Source organism: Megalopta genalis, chromosome 17, assembly GCF_051020955.1.
Source record: "Megalopta genalis isolate 19385.01 chromosome 17, iyMegGena1_principal, whole genome shotgun sequence".
Classification (NCBI taxonomy): Eukaryota; Metazoa; Arthropoda; class Insecta; order Hymenoptera; family Halictidae; genus Megalopta; species Megalopta genalis.
The window spans coordinates 4,909,623-4,924,425 of NC_135029.1; the positions used below are offsets into that span (position 1 = coordinate 4,909,623).

The following is a 14,803-nucleotide window of genomic DNA, read 5'->3' on the forward strand; positions in this document are numbered from 1 at the left end:
GCAACCGATCCTCTTATATCGGTTCGTACGATTGTTGGGCACGCCTTTGTCAATTGTCATTGTGACTTTCGATGTCGAGGCGTAACTGATTGGAAGTGTAGGATCGCCAATGTGCCATATCGTCTTACCGGTAATTTTACGACAGACGGCTAATGGAGCAGATCGGCGTCCCAGACGTAGAATTGCCAGTCGGTTGGTGACAAAAAAATGATTACATCATTAATAACGACAAGAAAGGACTGTGCCATGGTTTCTTTCAGCGATAGAATCATCTCGATAATTCGAGGTTTAATTAAACGAACTTAATTGAACCTTGCAACTTTTTCTCGGTTAATTCAATTTAGTCTGCAATTGAGGACTTGCAATGACGTTTGAGTCTAGATTAACCCCTTAACCCACAAATATTTTCATCGATTTGTATCAATTCAAAACTGTAAGTCAATTTTCAAACTTGTTTTCACGTGACTGACGAAAAGAAAAATTGACGTTGTTCGATTCATCTACGATAATGATTAATGTTAAATTTAATTACTCAACTTCAGGATAGTATTTATTACCTATTGTGTTATGGCTGCTGTTACTTGCATTCGAAGTATACAATTTCTATTCCATAAATGTACTAATTTGAATTATTTGGTTATTGCCTTCGTTTAAAACCATATTTGTACTAAAATAAAGCAAAAATAAATAAAGCAACAATAAATTATTATCTATCTAAATCAAGAAATTACACCTCAACTTGTATAATCGTAGTATCTACATCTGCTTCACATGTAAACACAGTGCGAAAAAGATTGGTGACCCCAATATTGAAAAATCATACAACAATATTATTAAAAGATGGAATGTTTCGATGTTACAAGATATCATAAAAGATGGAGAAGCATTTCCAGGACGTCGCACTCGAAGAAAAGACAATCAAAATCAATCAATCTTATCCCTCCGTAAAATATTCAAAAAACATCGTTTCACCATTAGCAACGTGCAAATCGTTCCCGATATTATGCAAAGCGTAATCTTGAATCGATATAAAAACAGAAATTAATCCGCCAGACGACGCGATGCTCGGTGGCCTCGATAGAGTACTCGGATAAAATTCGGAATCCATCGGACCGGTGGAATTTAGGTTACCTGCGCAATTAGCGTGGACAACCCGTAAGTGTCGTGAATCGAATGACGCGAGGTATCTAAATGTAGATAATCAAAGAGAAGGAGAAGCGAGACTACGTGCAGGGGGAGCGGAGAGAACGAAAGAGGATGCGTGACGTCGAGCGTATCCGCGTGCAGTGTAGGCGTGTTTGCAACACCGTCAAATCCAACCACTTTAAACAAGTACCGGACTACGGTCTACGGTCCAAGAATAGCGGCGTGTCACCTTTACCTTTTCCACCAATTCTCTTGGATGCCATGCAAACACACCGACACGTTATACCCTCTTTAACCCTAGAAAGATAACCATATGACAACGTACGTAAAAGATAACCATACGCTTCAGAGGCGCATGCTTTTCTAAGGCGTCAATTTTATACTAACAATGGATATTTATTTAAGTTAATCTAGTCATTTTAAAGGTTTGGCATTATTGTCAAAATAAAATGCATTTATATTATATTTTTTTATATTTTAAGTAATTTTAAACTTAAATCACTAGACCTCTATGAAAAATTAACAAAAATCAACAGTCTTCGGTTTATCGGAACAAATCCCGTAAAATATCAGAAAAAATTGTGTTTTATCCTTACAAACTAGTAGACTATAATATAATCAGTGTAAAAAAAACTATAATATTATAAACAATTTCTTTAGAGACAGTCATGACAAACGTCTTTCTTGTGTTCACCACAAACTGTCTTTTTGCATTTGGCACAGGTCATCTTTGACATTCTTTTCTTTTTAGACGTGCAAAGACTGCAATAACGCCTTTTTTTGGCTGAGGGTTCTTCTTCATCATCTGTGGAAGTCTGTACAGCAGATTTTGGAAGAATATTTTCAATGTTGCTTCGCACATGCCTTGGCAAAGTGGGTGCTTCCAGTCTTCGCGTCATCCACGGTGCAGTCAGTTGTTTATTTCGCAGGCGCCTCTGCGACGTAGGTTATCTTTCTCGGGTTAAACTTGGACACATAAGGTAATCACAATTACTATAGTCAAATGTCACTGGGCAATCCGTAGAGACATTTTATAGAGATAGATAGAGAAAAAGAGAAAAACAGAGAAAAGAGAGAGAGAGAGAGAGAAAGAGAGAGACAGAAATCGAAAGAGACGTAGGGATCGGGAAAATCACAGAAAGATAAAGACAGAGGAAAAGAGATAGAGAGACGGAGAAAAGAGAGAGCCAGGAGAGCCGCTGTAAGCAAGGTTGTCTTCGATCAGCGTAGACCAACGACGACCAGCGCACGTGTGAAACAGGTAGCACCCATCGTTAACGTCTTCCCATATGGACATTGCGTCGTAAGTACGATAAGTATTTTGTTACGTCCTGTGGGAATGCATGGTTCACGTGGAACGGTTGCATAAATCGTACCGTTGCATCGAAACCGGTACTCTTAATCCCTTAAATGCGGCAATCTATGTAAGAATCCGCAACAGAGTATGAAATCGCGATTTCTTGACTGTTATTCGGTGCGCGGCAGAGTGAGCGACAAATGGTCGAGGATCACGCGATCTTCTGAGTCGCGAAACGTGTGCTGTGCAAGCACTAAGTGGGCCGTAACAGTTTCGCTCGATTATTGCTTGCATTTGTTTTTCTTCTGTGATTTGTTTTGTTCACTCCATCTACACAGCTTTCACTGATTCCGAAAAAGTCTGGATGCCACATTAATTTGTAAATTGATCAACGTTCACTCCATTTTACATTGTTTCTCATTTTCGAAGTAGGAATTTACAAAGCTTTTAGTATTTAACTTTCCATTACGTTCATTTTTACCGTTGTACTAATTTCGCGATAAGGGATATGTTATCTCTTCGATCCTAAACGGCGACTTTTAGACGCCACTAAAAGTTATCTTGCCATAATTTCAAGCAGTTTTTACACGATTAATCCTGCCATGGTATCACGGGGTCTCTTATGACTAAACTGCGCGAATTCTAGCAGCGAAATTAAAATATTGAAAGAATTCCAATACACCATCTTCAATTTATTAAAGTTAGCAAAGACAGTTAGAAATTCATAAGTGGCTTCTGTTTTTTTGCAATAGATGAAAAACAGTTTTATTTTACATAAAAATTCCGAGTATAGTTATGATCTTAATCAAATTTTCGGCATTGCGCTTTCGTTACTGTATTGTGCGATAATTGAAAATGTAAAGCTTCCTTAACTTATTTGAAACATTTCGGCTTTGTAGTCTTAAATTGTGTTGTCAGAAACATTTAACAATTTTTTAAGAAAGTTTTAGAAGAATCTTTTTATCATATTTCATAGTCGTTGTACTACCTCAGAATTGGCATTGTATTTAATATGTAGCTAAAAATTTAGATCAACTTCATATCATGACACAGAAAAATCATTTATGTACAATGAAAATTTTTTAAGTCGGATGAAATGTTAGAGTTCTCAAGTTAAAATAGCTTCGAGTGGGAAGAATCAAGTTATAAAAATGAGGAATAGATGGCGGCTACTTTGTGCAGTATAAAAAGAAACACATTTATAGAAATGTCATCAATTATTAAGATAATAACTACTGAATTTTATGCATTTATGACAGAAATAAGCGCAATTTAAAGCAGTAGACAATTTAAACTAATTGAAGGATATGAATGTACCACTTTCGACTCGTTAAAATTATAAAACAAACGGAGAAATTCCTAAGTGCATTTCGCAACAAATGCAAACAGTTTTTATTTTGCATAAAATTTACAGTTTAATAATAACACAACAGGTCTTTCTTTTAAATTCTTGTAAAAATTTTCTTAATTCTTATTGCATCTTCATGAAAGTGTTACCATAAAATCAGTGAGATTGTGATATTTGACAATTGTGATATTCATTGTACAATTGGGTGGGTTAGAATCATAGTAACGTAAATCACACTTTCGAAAATTCTGACTTATGTCTTGAAACTTATGTCTTATGTAATCTATACATGTTAAAATGTATAAAATGTTAAAAAACAAGTGAAATAAATTATACTATAAATTAATTTAACTATAAATAATCTTAACAATAAATTCGGTTAGTAAACGATACACGCGTTAGTAAACAATAACACTGCTTGCTTCTCACAATAAGGAAAATGTGACTTACATCACTATGACTCTAACTCATTCAATTGTGAATGAAGTGCAAGCTATGTTCCGTCTCATTGAAAGTATAAAAATTTGAATTTTCATTAACGCGTGATTCACCCAATGATTCATTCGTTGCATTACGAACGGTCTTGAAATATGAGCAAGGATCACTCCGTCTTTCTTGCACAGTCAATCAACCGTGGAAACAAGTGAGACCGTCTAGAAACGGTCTCTGGTAATTAAAATGTTCGGAAGGGATGAGTACTCGAGGTTAGGAAACAAGTTATCGTCAGCAGCGAGACGGTTACCTACATACTAACCGGCATTCTAGGTTTTCACCTTTTTATTTTCGTAAGAGAGTATCTTACGAATGGGAACTTCTAATCTAACACTGTCCACCGATTCGATTCGGTATCTTTATCCGGAAGCCCAGATGCACGTGTCGCTATGCACTATAAATGTTTGATATCAGAATGAGCAAGCAAATAATAGGAGCGACTACATAAATTATAAAACGGCATTTATTCAGATTACAATTAATTTTTATTGTACCACAGACATAAAAAGGAGAGAGGGGTAGGGTAAATGATTTTTGTTTGAGAGAAGATATTAAAATAATTGTAAAGACTATCTGCTTTTATATATATAATCTGTGATGTTACAAAGGTCAATTATCCAAATGCAAGAAAAAGTCCTAATAGTAAGCTTATCTCTGTAGTTACATGGTTTATCTTTTTATTCAGAAACGATTGCATTTTGGTTTCTTCATAAATTGGTTGTGTTGAAAGGGGTGGTATAATAAAAAAAGATAATCTTACAAAGAAACAAACTTTAAAGAATCGTGTATCACACAATAGGAAACATATTTTTAGTATCTTCCTTTAGCAAAGAAATTAGTGCTTTTACATCGTTAATACGTTCTGGAAGCTAAGTATTGTTAGATTAAATTAGTCTAAAAAGCGTATAAGTTAAAATCATACTTCGTAATTTTTTTCAGTTACTTCATGGTTGTTCATGATGTTAATTCTGTTCAATTGTCTTCGGCGCAGAAATTGATTATATTTCCGAGTAACGCTCATCGAGGACGAATCGTAAACTATGGTGTAATATTACAATTGTTGCGACACGTGTACTGAAATTTGTGTACTTGTTTATGATGTACAGAATGCAGACAAATTAACAGTCGTGATATTAGAAGTTGAATTAATACTCTGAAATTTAATGGAGCTACATAAAAAAAAGTTGCTGATAAACCGTCTGTAAGACAAAATTGAATGGCAAGTTCGTTTCGACATTAACGGGGATTGGAATAGAAGAACAAAAGTTTAATGGGGCCATTGCCGCAAGCAAATTGATTTCTCGGAAACGGTTGATAAAGTTTTGGCAACGATTTGATCGTTATACATGTGTATGTAGTATATATAGAGTATACACCCACTACCATCTCGCCGTTTCTTGAAATCTAGCCCAATGGCAGGAGCATAGTGCGTTATTCGAAGATAGGACTGAATTAAGTAATGTTCTTCTCCATCCAACTGAATTGCAAATTGTCAGTATTGGGAATGTGTGTGTTGATGCTCGATGCTGTTGGAATCTCAACACCGGTTACTTTAGAATATTTAACACTAGAATGGCGGACCTTTTTCATAAAACTATAACTTGCAATTAGTATGCTTAAGGAGCAATTATAGTTTCATTTATCAAATAAATCAGTAAATATTCATAAATTTCACAAAATACTTTAACGTGCTAGACACGTTACTTTTTTATGGACCTTAATAAAACATACGAAAATCTAAATAAATTGTCAGAAATTTGTCAATTAACAATATACTCTATGTCCAAATAGACCCGAGGCCCGTTGTCCGAATATTAATATTTCATGCACCGATAGAAGCAACTGATAATATTTTATTTCTTTAGACGAATATTTTTCAAAGATTTGAAGTAGCAGTAATCGCGCAAAATAATATCAATAAACAGTTATTTTGATAAATTATTTGTTAATTTTCGCACTCATAATCAGTATTTCTACTATCAGAATTGTGCTTTCCCTTAATATTTTCAGAAGAATAGAACTGTTCTCTTAATGAAAACGAAACACAATGCTAATTTTAAGTTTCAAATAATTTTATAGCATTTTTGCGCATTGTCTCTGGCATTGTTAAACAAATACAACGCCCATACACAAAGTGATGCGAGACTCGGCGATTACATTTTCGCCAGGAACTAAACTCAAAAATATCTTAGCCAATGGAACCATTTCGTCGAGTTATTTGTAGAATCAGCTTCTCGTTGTGTGTGTGTGCCTTAGCATTTTATAAAAATATCTATCCCTATGACTGCAAGTTGTTATAAAAAAACTACATGAACCTGCAACTAATACCAATAAATACGTTCATTGATGTAATTATTGTAGATTACAAAAATCATATCGCGATCAAATTGGTGCACTAGCCATTGTATGGTAACTATAATAAAATTCACCATGGTCGTACACTTTTCGTTACTCTGTGTCTATCGCGTATCATTTTTACTTGTTTGACCTGCTTCCAATCTTGCGATTACAAACCTGTTCGAAGACACAAGTAGGAAACAAATAATGCCATGCTGTTGCCACTGTTTGCGCATGTTGCTGTAACTAAAAATAATTGGTAAGGAATACATACTTGCATACAGTTATAGAATTAGTAGACTTTAGAAGGCTTCTCCCGTATGACATTTATGAACTATTGGAAACGTATTATCTCTCCCGCAGAGAATATTAAAATAAAAATGGTTTATTGCTGTCTATCACTTCAGGATTAGTTATCACTTCAGGATCCGATTTATTTCTAAATTGGTGATAATAAATTTAGGAAAGCAAACGACTTTTATTCTTTCATTTTCGTTGTAATTCTCTAGTAAAATATATCTGTATATTGTAAATATATTTTTATCTCTATTAATATCTTTTTTAATAATCAAGTATCTCTAGAATTCTCCGAAATATCGTGAATATCGCGCTAGTGCTAAAACTAAGAACAATGTAATGTTACAATTTAATCGTAATGTGTATTTATTTATAGCTGTATTATTGGTGGCATTCTCTCAATTTGAGATTAATCTCAGTAGCGTGACAAGTTGACGGAATGTACATGCAGATGAGAGAGAGAGAGAGAGAGAGAGAGAGAGAGAGAGAGAGAGAATCTCTGCGCTCTTACACTTCACACGAAGAAATTCGAGCGATTACATGTCAAGTTTGGAACGTTTCTTGTCCTACGTAATGAATATGAACGAGCCACGCAAGAGAGTAACGGGATAGACAACAGTATCAATTTTTAGCGACTATCGATTCTTGAGACTTCGGTTTATGGCTCGATTCCAAGGGGACCTTGCAAGGTTTCCATCGTTGAGGATTAGTAATCTTCGACTAGACACACGACTGCCAGGGGCAGTACACTTTCCACGAAGGAAGAACGATGCGGTCATTTTTATTCGTTCTGGTCGAATTTAATAATCATTTGCTTACATACGGTTTATCATTTTGTTACAACTGAGAATAAATTACTTCGAGATCGTGAATACATTTTAACGCTTACAAATTGAAGGATTTCCAGCCATACGAAGGTAACTTCTCTGTTGAGACATTTTTTGTTGTATGTTCTATTTCATTAAAAAAATGTGAGCTTGGTGTAAAAGGAGATAGCTTCGGGCAATCATTATAGTGATTTTATAACAAAAAATATTGCGTGTTTACTATATCTGGTACAATGAAAAAATATCATCATTATGTATCGTAAATCTGTGAATTTATAATTGTGAACTTAATGCATTTATAATAAAAATGAGTAGGTGAAATGCTAAGCAATGAAGACATTTCGGAGACTTTCAAAATATCTTAACATTCTCCTGAATTTACTGATATGATCAAATAAAGAAATACATCTCTTTATCTCATTTCTGTTCCTTATAATTGAGTATTGTGCATAAAGATACACAGTCTAATTAATAGTGTATAATTTCGTTTTAAAATCCATGTTATTACATTGCTATAATTTCCTACTTTATTATAGAAAAGAAGCAGCTTTAAAATTTAAGTTGTATTTACACAACTAGTGAGAAAAGTGAAGTATCAGATCTTCAGTATAAAATGCATTTATAGTTTGAAACGCTACTTAATTTTTAATTGTTTTTTGTTAGTTTACTACAATTCTGCAAAAGTGGAGCAGTCCCTTATTGCTGAAACTTGTTCCATTATATATCTTAATTTCTGTTTATTGTTTTAGAAATATTAACAATGGTGTTCAACAGGTTTATTAAATCTTATACAACATTTTTATGGAACATTTGATTGATTATTAGAAACAATATTTTATATAGATTATTTATCCATGTATGTCTAATATAGAATATACAAAACGCGAACAGTTAGATAGAGATTATAGAATTATGTAAAGAAATAATAAAAGAAAATTGATTTATAAAAATGTTAACCTGCAATCGGTATTTCAATCCTGGCTTATCTCTGTCGGTATATGAGCTATGCAAATGCTGCTGAAAGTTATCATAATTTCCGTTAATAAACATTCTTTACCAGAAGTCGGTTCTGGAAACTGATGCTTGTGAAATAATCAATAAGTGACTGCTCCAGGAATCAACTGTTGGTAAAATGGAATTTCAAACGAGATGTAGGAACGAAGTAGAAATAGGTCTAGTACTTTATTTTTCAATAGTTCATGAATTTAGATCTATTAGTATGAATCGAGTATCTGTATACTTTATTTAAACACCAAGTTGGCATAATTTGGACCCATGGAGTATCGAAGGAATTCTCGAACTTTTGAGAATTTACATTTCAACTGGAACATCGTTAGTTTTAATAAATCTCTTTAGGATTCTAGAAAAATTCGAAATCAAGTTAAAAAAATTTTTTTATCTAAACCACATACTAATCTTGGAGGGAAAGGATTCGTTTCTCAGAAGATACTTTAAACCGATATCATATTCTATTTCCATGGAAATTTTGGAATTCCTGAGAACTCAAATTAGAGTTGAAGAAATGTACTTTGCGCTAGGGACATTCTCACTTGAAAAGAATTACGATTATATAATAAAAATCTCAATATAGGAAGGAGCTAATTTGGTGGGAATCGAACCTGTACTATTATAGCAATTTGGACTAGATTCTAAATTCTTTAATTAGCAAAATTAATCTTCTGGACATATCAATTTCTCTATAGACCCTAAAGAAACATGTGGAAACTTAAATTAATTGTCTGAAACTAGAGAGTCAAAGAATATTTATACTTAGGGCCCAAATGGGCCCGAATCCTACTGTTTGAGTACTAAATGAATTTTGATTGAAAATCCATAAATCTACTCTTTCTCCATGATGAAATCTTTCTATATTACCGGAAATAAAATGTAGATACTTAAAATTAAAAATGCAAATTTTATTGTATAAAAATATTGTGTGTGTGGAATCAATTTTATAATTATTGCCTGAACAAAATATAAAACTACAGTTATGTTCACAATAAATGTTAAAATTGTAAAAAGTGTAAGTCTTTTGTTTTGACTAGGGTGAAGGAAATAATGCTACTTGTGTGTAATAGTATGTGATCTCCTTTCCAAGAATTTCGATCGATAGATTTAATAGTGTTCCTAGAATCATGTTATTCGCAGAGGGCGTAACAAAACTACTGGCTTTTAAGGACATCTTCAATTCAGTGATATACACTTCGACAGTTCGTTTAATTATCTTTACTTTTATAATACGTTTCATATAATAATTCTAAGATGTAATAATTCTAAGACGAACCATGCAAGTCAGTTGTATCTAATATTGATGAACCATCAATATCCATAAGTCATAAACAATGAATTTATTCGATAAAGAAAATTTTGAGCAATCGAAATGTTATTTACTATTAATGAAGACGACATTTTGTTTTCAGTCTAGTGGTGGCACTAGACTGATTTCAAATTTCTTGTTTTGCAATTATTGAAGTTATAAAGACGTTTCTGAAGAATATTAGTTTTCGAGAGCTTGATATAATAAAAATCTTATAAAATTTACATAAGTGCAGTTTAGTTACTTTTATAAAAAAAACTGGGCAAATTATTTGGTTGTAACAAGAAACTTATATATCTCAGCAATTCAACGAATGTATACAGTGTAGTAAACTGAAAGAATGAAAACAATTGAAATCGTAAAACATATATGACGTACATGAAGTCTCATATTATTAGACACTAAATATATATGTATATGTAGTTATAGTCTTTATAAGTCATTTTCCATTGCATATATTTAGACATACATAAATCTCTAAATATATGCAATGGAAAATGACTTATTGTATATATTTAGACATACATAAATCTCTAAATATATGCAATGGAAAATGACTTATAATTCAATTAAATTTTGATATACAGTAAATTCTCCCTAATTGACGCTCAGATTATACACAAAAATGGACAATTTGAGAAGAGGAGATACGATTATTCGAGCCTTGCGGTACTGATTTTTATAGTTACCAATTGTCAGCAACTATAAAAACGAGCCGCAAGTCTCGAATAATCGTACCTTCTCTTCCCAAGTTGTCCATTTTTGTGTACAAGCTGAGCGTCAATTAGGGTGAATTTACTGTAATTTGTGAAAGTGTTGTATGTTTGAAGCAATTTAAAAAAGAAATAAAATTTCTTTACGACTAAATTTATGTACAGGTCAGTAATAGAATTCAAGGGAATCCCGATGTGTCTAGATGTCAACATGTATTTCTATATTGTACTGACCGAATGAGTAAGCTGTTTCTTGGTAGTCACGACGTTGCGAGAAATATTACACAATTCTTGCAACCCTTTTTTCATGTCACGATTATTGATTTTGTGTTTCACATTTGTACAAATGGTCCTTTGTGTACTGTATTTTGTTTAGCGTTACAAAATAAATAGATTTGTCAAATCAACTACATTCCATTTAGTCTTCATGTTCAATTTTTTAATACTTTCATTAAAAACTTTGTAACCCATTATTATAATATAATAAACGTTTTTTGCTATTCTATGCATTTAGTAGTTGAGAAATTATTACTTATAAAATAACACAATATGTTTTGTGTTCATTGTTTGGGATTAATAAAAGAGCATTTAATTATTCATGAGATCCATTTGTAATATTGTGAAGAATATGATGTTTTAATAATTCTATACGATATCGAACCGTTTGGCAGTACAGGAAATCGTATCAACTTGATTAGTGGGGTCGTTGACGTCTTTCACTATGTACGGAAAAATATTGTAATAATTCTAATTCTTTCATAAATGTAATTTATTATTATAAATATAATTCTACTGGTAGTAATAATAATCTAAGGAATATCAACGAAAAATATTTAATATAAAGCATCGTTTATATTAACTAGTATGGCCAATTAAAAATCTGCCAAAGATATATAATATTGATACGAACAGCAAGTTGACAATATAAACTCAGGCTGAACGATAAAATATTCAGATCAGTCTGATTTCTTTGTTATTGTTACAATAAAAAAAATACACAGGCCAGTCTGGTATATTTGCTATTGTTGCAATAAAATAAGCACTTTCATTGTTAGTGTACTGTTATTTTTAATCGATCCTTGAAACTGAAAATTCATTGGATTCGCGGACTTGTGAATACGGTCTGTTCATTTCTCGACAGTTCTACTTACTTTCTACTTCCCATCTTCTCACTACGATCTTATATAAAAGTATCATGGAAAGTAAATAAACTGAACTACTACTAGACTGCGAATCTTTATACAAATATTTATATATATTTTCTTCTACTGGAAAATTCTTTCACGTCATAATAAAATAAAAATATTGATTAACATAGATGTTTTTGAGTACGCATAAAGCTTTCACATACTACTACATTGTACAAATGATCCACAATCTAACCATTATCAATATTTTGTATGTGTAACTGGAAATGTAATTTTTATATTTTTATTCCCCTTTTTGTTCTCATAATAACTCTTCTTGTAAATTTCTATACAAACTGTATAAACTATAAGTTACCTCTAAATGACAGGCAAAAGTTCAAACAACCTCACTAAATGAGCTGTGCCTATCAACTTCAAGTTCTCCCCGTAATCCTATTATAGCACGATTCATTGAGAGATCTTATATATCGACTTATGTAATAAATTCCATTTATGCTACAGCATTTCTCGGATGTAGTATAAATTTTAAAATAGGAGTACGAACTTCTATTACAAGTTCAATATTCGAAATTCTTACATATTTATTAAAACTCTCTGATTTAAGTTCTTAAGGCGATGTAGCGGTATTAAAACTTCACAAAATCAATTATATATTGTTAATTTTTAAAATCTTATTCTTGATCTTTATTAAAAAAAGAAATGCATATGGAGTTAACAAATGCAGCTAAAAGTGATGCACTATATGAACCAGCATTTCATATTTAAAGCTCCTTATGTCAAAACTACAGTTTTAATAATAATGTATATTATAACTATGATATATATTAATAATAATAGTTTTTTATAGAGTAGAACTCGGATATTAACATCGAACCGTTATAAAATAACTTATTAAAGAATAGATTCTTTCACAAAAATATAAACATAATTTCTTAAATTCTGTTTTGTGTATAACTTCAAGAAATATAAATTCAATTCATAATATAATTATAAGTAGATGTTGCTATAAAATAAACGAAGGCTTACAAAATATTAAAACGTCAACAAAACCATGGTCACGATAATTGTGTATACCTTTGTTGACCAACAACGCTAAGCTCGTCTCGATTAAAAATTTCGGGATCATCGAATATGTTTAATCTGCAAATACTGAGCACACAAATAACGTCACCAAACTTTCTGTGATTTCAGGTAATCGGCGCTTACGTTTCGTGTCGAGTTGAGTCGGACGCCCTGCTAAGCTGAAGCAAAATCTTCGTCGGCTAGAGTTTTCTGGTAAACAATTACTATTATGAAATTTCCATGAGTGAAAACTTGAAATTGCTTTCATTAATCCGGATGCAATGCTCACATGGCATATAACCGTATACGTTAGGCTCTCTGTCGATAAAATCGCCGCGGGGAAGATGGCATGCGAGGATGCAAACTGTACTGAATGAAACGACTGTTTCGGTGGACAAAAAGTCTGGAGAGCGATCTATATGCGGTTAATGACTGGGAAATAGTGGTGCGTGAAACAGCTTGGCAACGTCAATGGCAAATTCAGAGTCGTAGGTGGCCAAGTTTCACCACGTATATGATGTTTATTGAGATATCTTTCCATCGAGTTTTCAGTATACCAAGCTACTACTGGTGCATTATAAATGATAGCATAAAAGTTTATTAGGACTCTTTTACGACTAATCGTGGCTGGGGTGTCAGATAACAGTCTCATACGTTAAAAAGTTTTAAAATACATTCTATGCTACAATGACGTTGCACATTGAATACTTGAAGTTGCTAAACGCAAGTGATATATTCAATTGAATTTTTATACTTGCGTATCTTAAAAGACAATTATAGAGTACAGTTTCAATAAATAATACAGTTAAAATAATTTTTAAAAGAGAAATGATCGTTTAAAGTTCTTCGAGACAGTATCATGAAAATTGTTGGGCAAGTTAAAATTATTGACTTTTAAAAACCTTTTTTTAATTTAATTGAATTTATCTATGTATGCGGGTAAACATCGACTTTCATAAAAACAAAAGCAAAGCATTACTTATGTTGGATGGCCTTCTTTACGTTTTCAGAAAGACAAGCAAATATTTTTTCAACGGAATAAAATTCATTAAAAAATTGTTTCGTAAAAGTAAATTCTGAATTAGAATATTGTAATTGAACCTTTTATATTGGTATACGTACAATTGTATTTTAATGATAAATGTGTATACAAATGACTAGAGTCCATGTTGTTAAAAGTTAATTTAATAATGGACTTTGTCGTGTTAACCAAGTATGAAAAAGACAAAATTAGTAAACTGAAGAGTTGAACGTATTACTCAAAACTGCCTTTAATCTAATGCATATTAACGTGAATGTGTCATCGTAATTATAGGGGAATTAGAGTACCTAGTCAGAGAATGTTATGCCACTCCTTACGCATTCCATTATAACAATTTTCCAACCTTCGTTTCTCTTAGATGAACGTATTTGCACGTTCTGAACGGATAATTATGCGATCATTAAAATTATCATGATACTAAATATATTACACGTTTGTTCTTTATTAAATAATTCGCATTGCAATATGATTTACGAGTAAAATTACTTCTCTATGCGAAATTCAGCGATTCGCTAACACATTACTGATGGAAATAAACAACAGGAATACCGCATATCCAATTAAATAATAATATTTTATTCTAAGTATGTACACGTGTTATTTTATGCCCTTTATGTCCTTTATGTCCGCTTACGTAACTGCGACAGACTGACTAGAACGCTGACTAGAACTAGGACCCAAACAACCGAAACAAAAAACTCAACGCACACAAAATAACTACCGAGAAATGGCAATGCCTCTGGGCACCAAGAAGAATTATGATCGTTGAATGCCAAC

The 14,803-nt window shown here is 32.4% G+C and overlaps 1 long non-coding RNA gene across 1 annotated transcript; it reads left to right on the forward strand.

Moving 5' to 3' along the window:
- Positions 1-1,901: 1,901 nt before the first annotated feature.
- LOC117227976 (uncharacterized) lies at positions 1,902-14,613 on the forward strand. The gene is made up of 3 exons (XR_013035019.1): positions 1,902-2,449; positions 13,114-13,197; positions 13,298-14,613. It is a non-coding gene; the product is annotated as an uncharacterized LOC117227976 (long non-coding RNA).
- Positions 14,614-14,803: the final 190 nt, after the last annotated feature.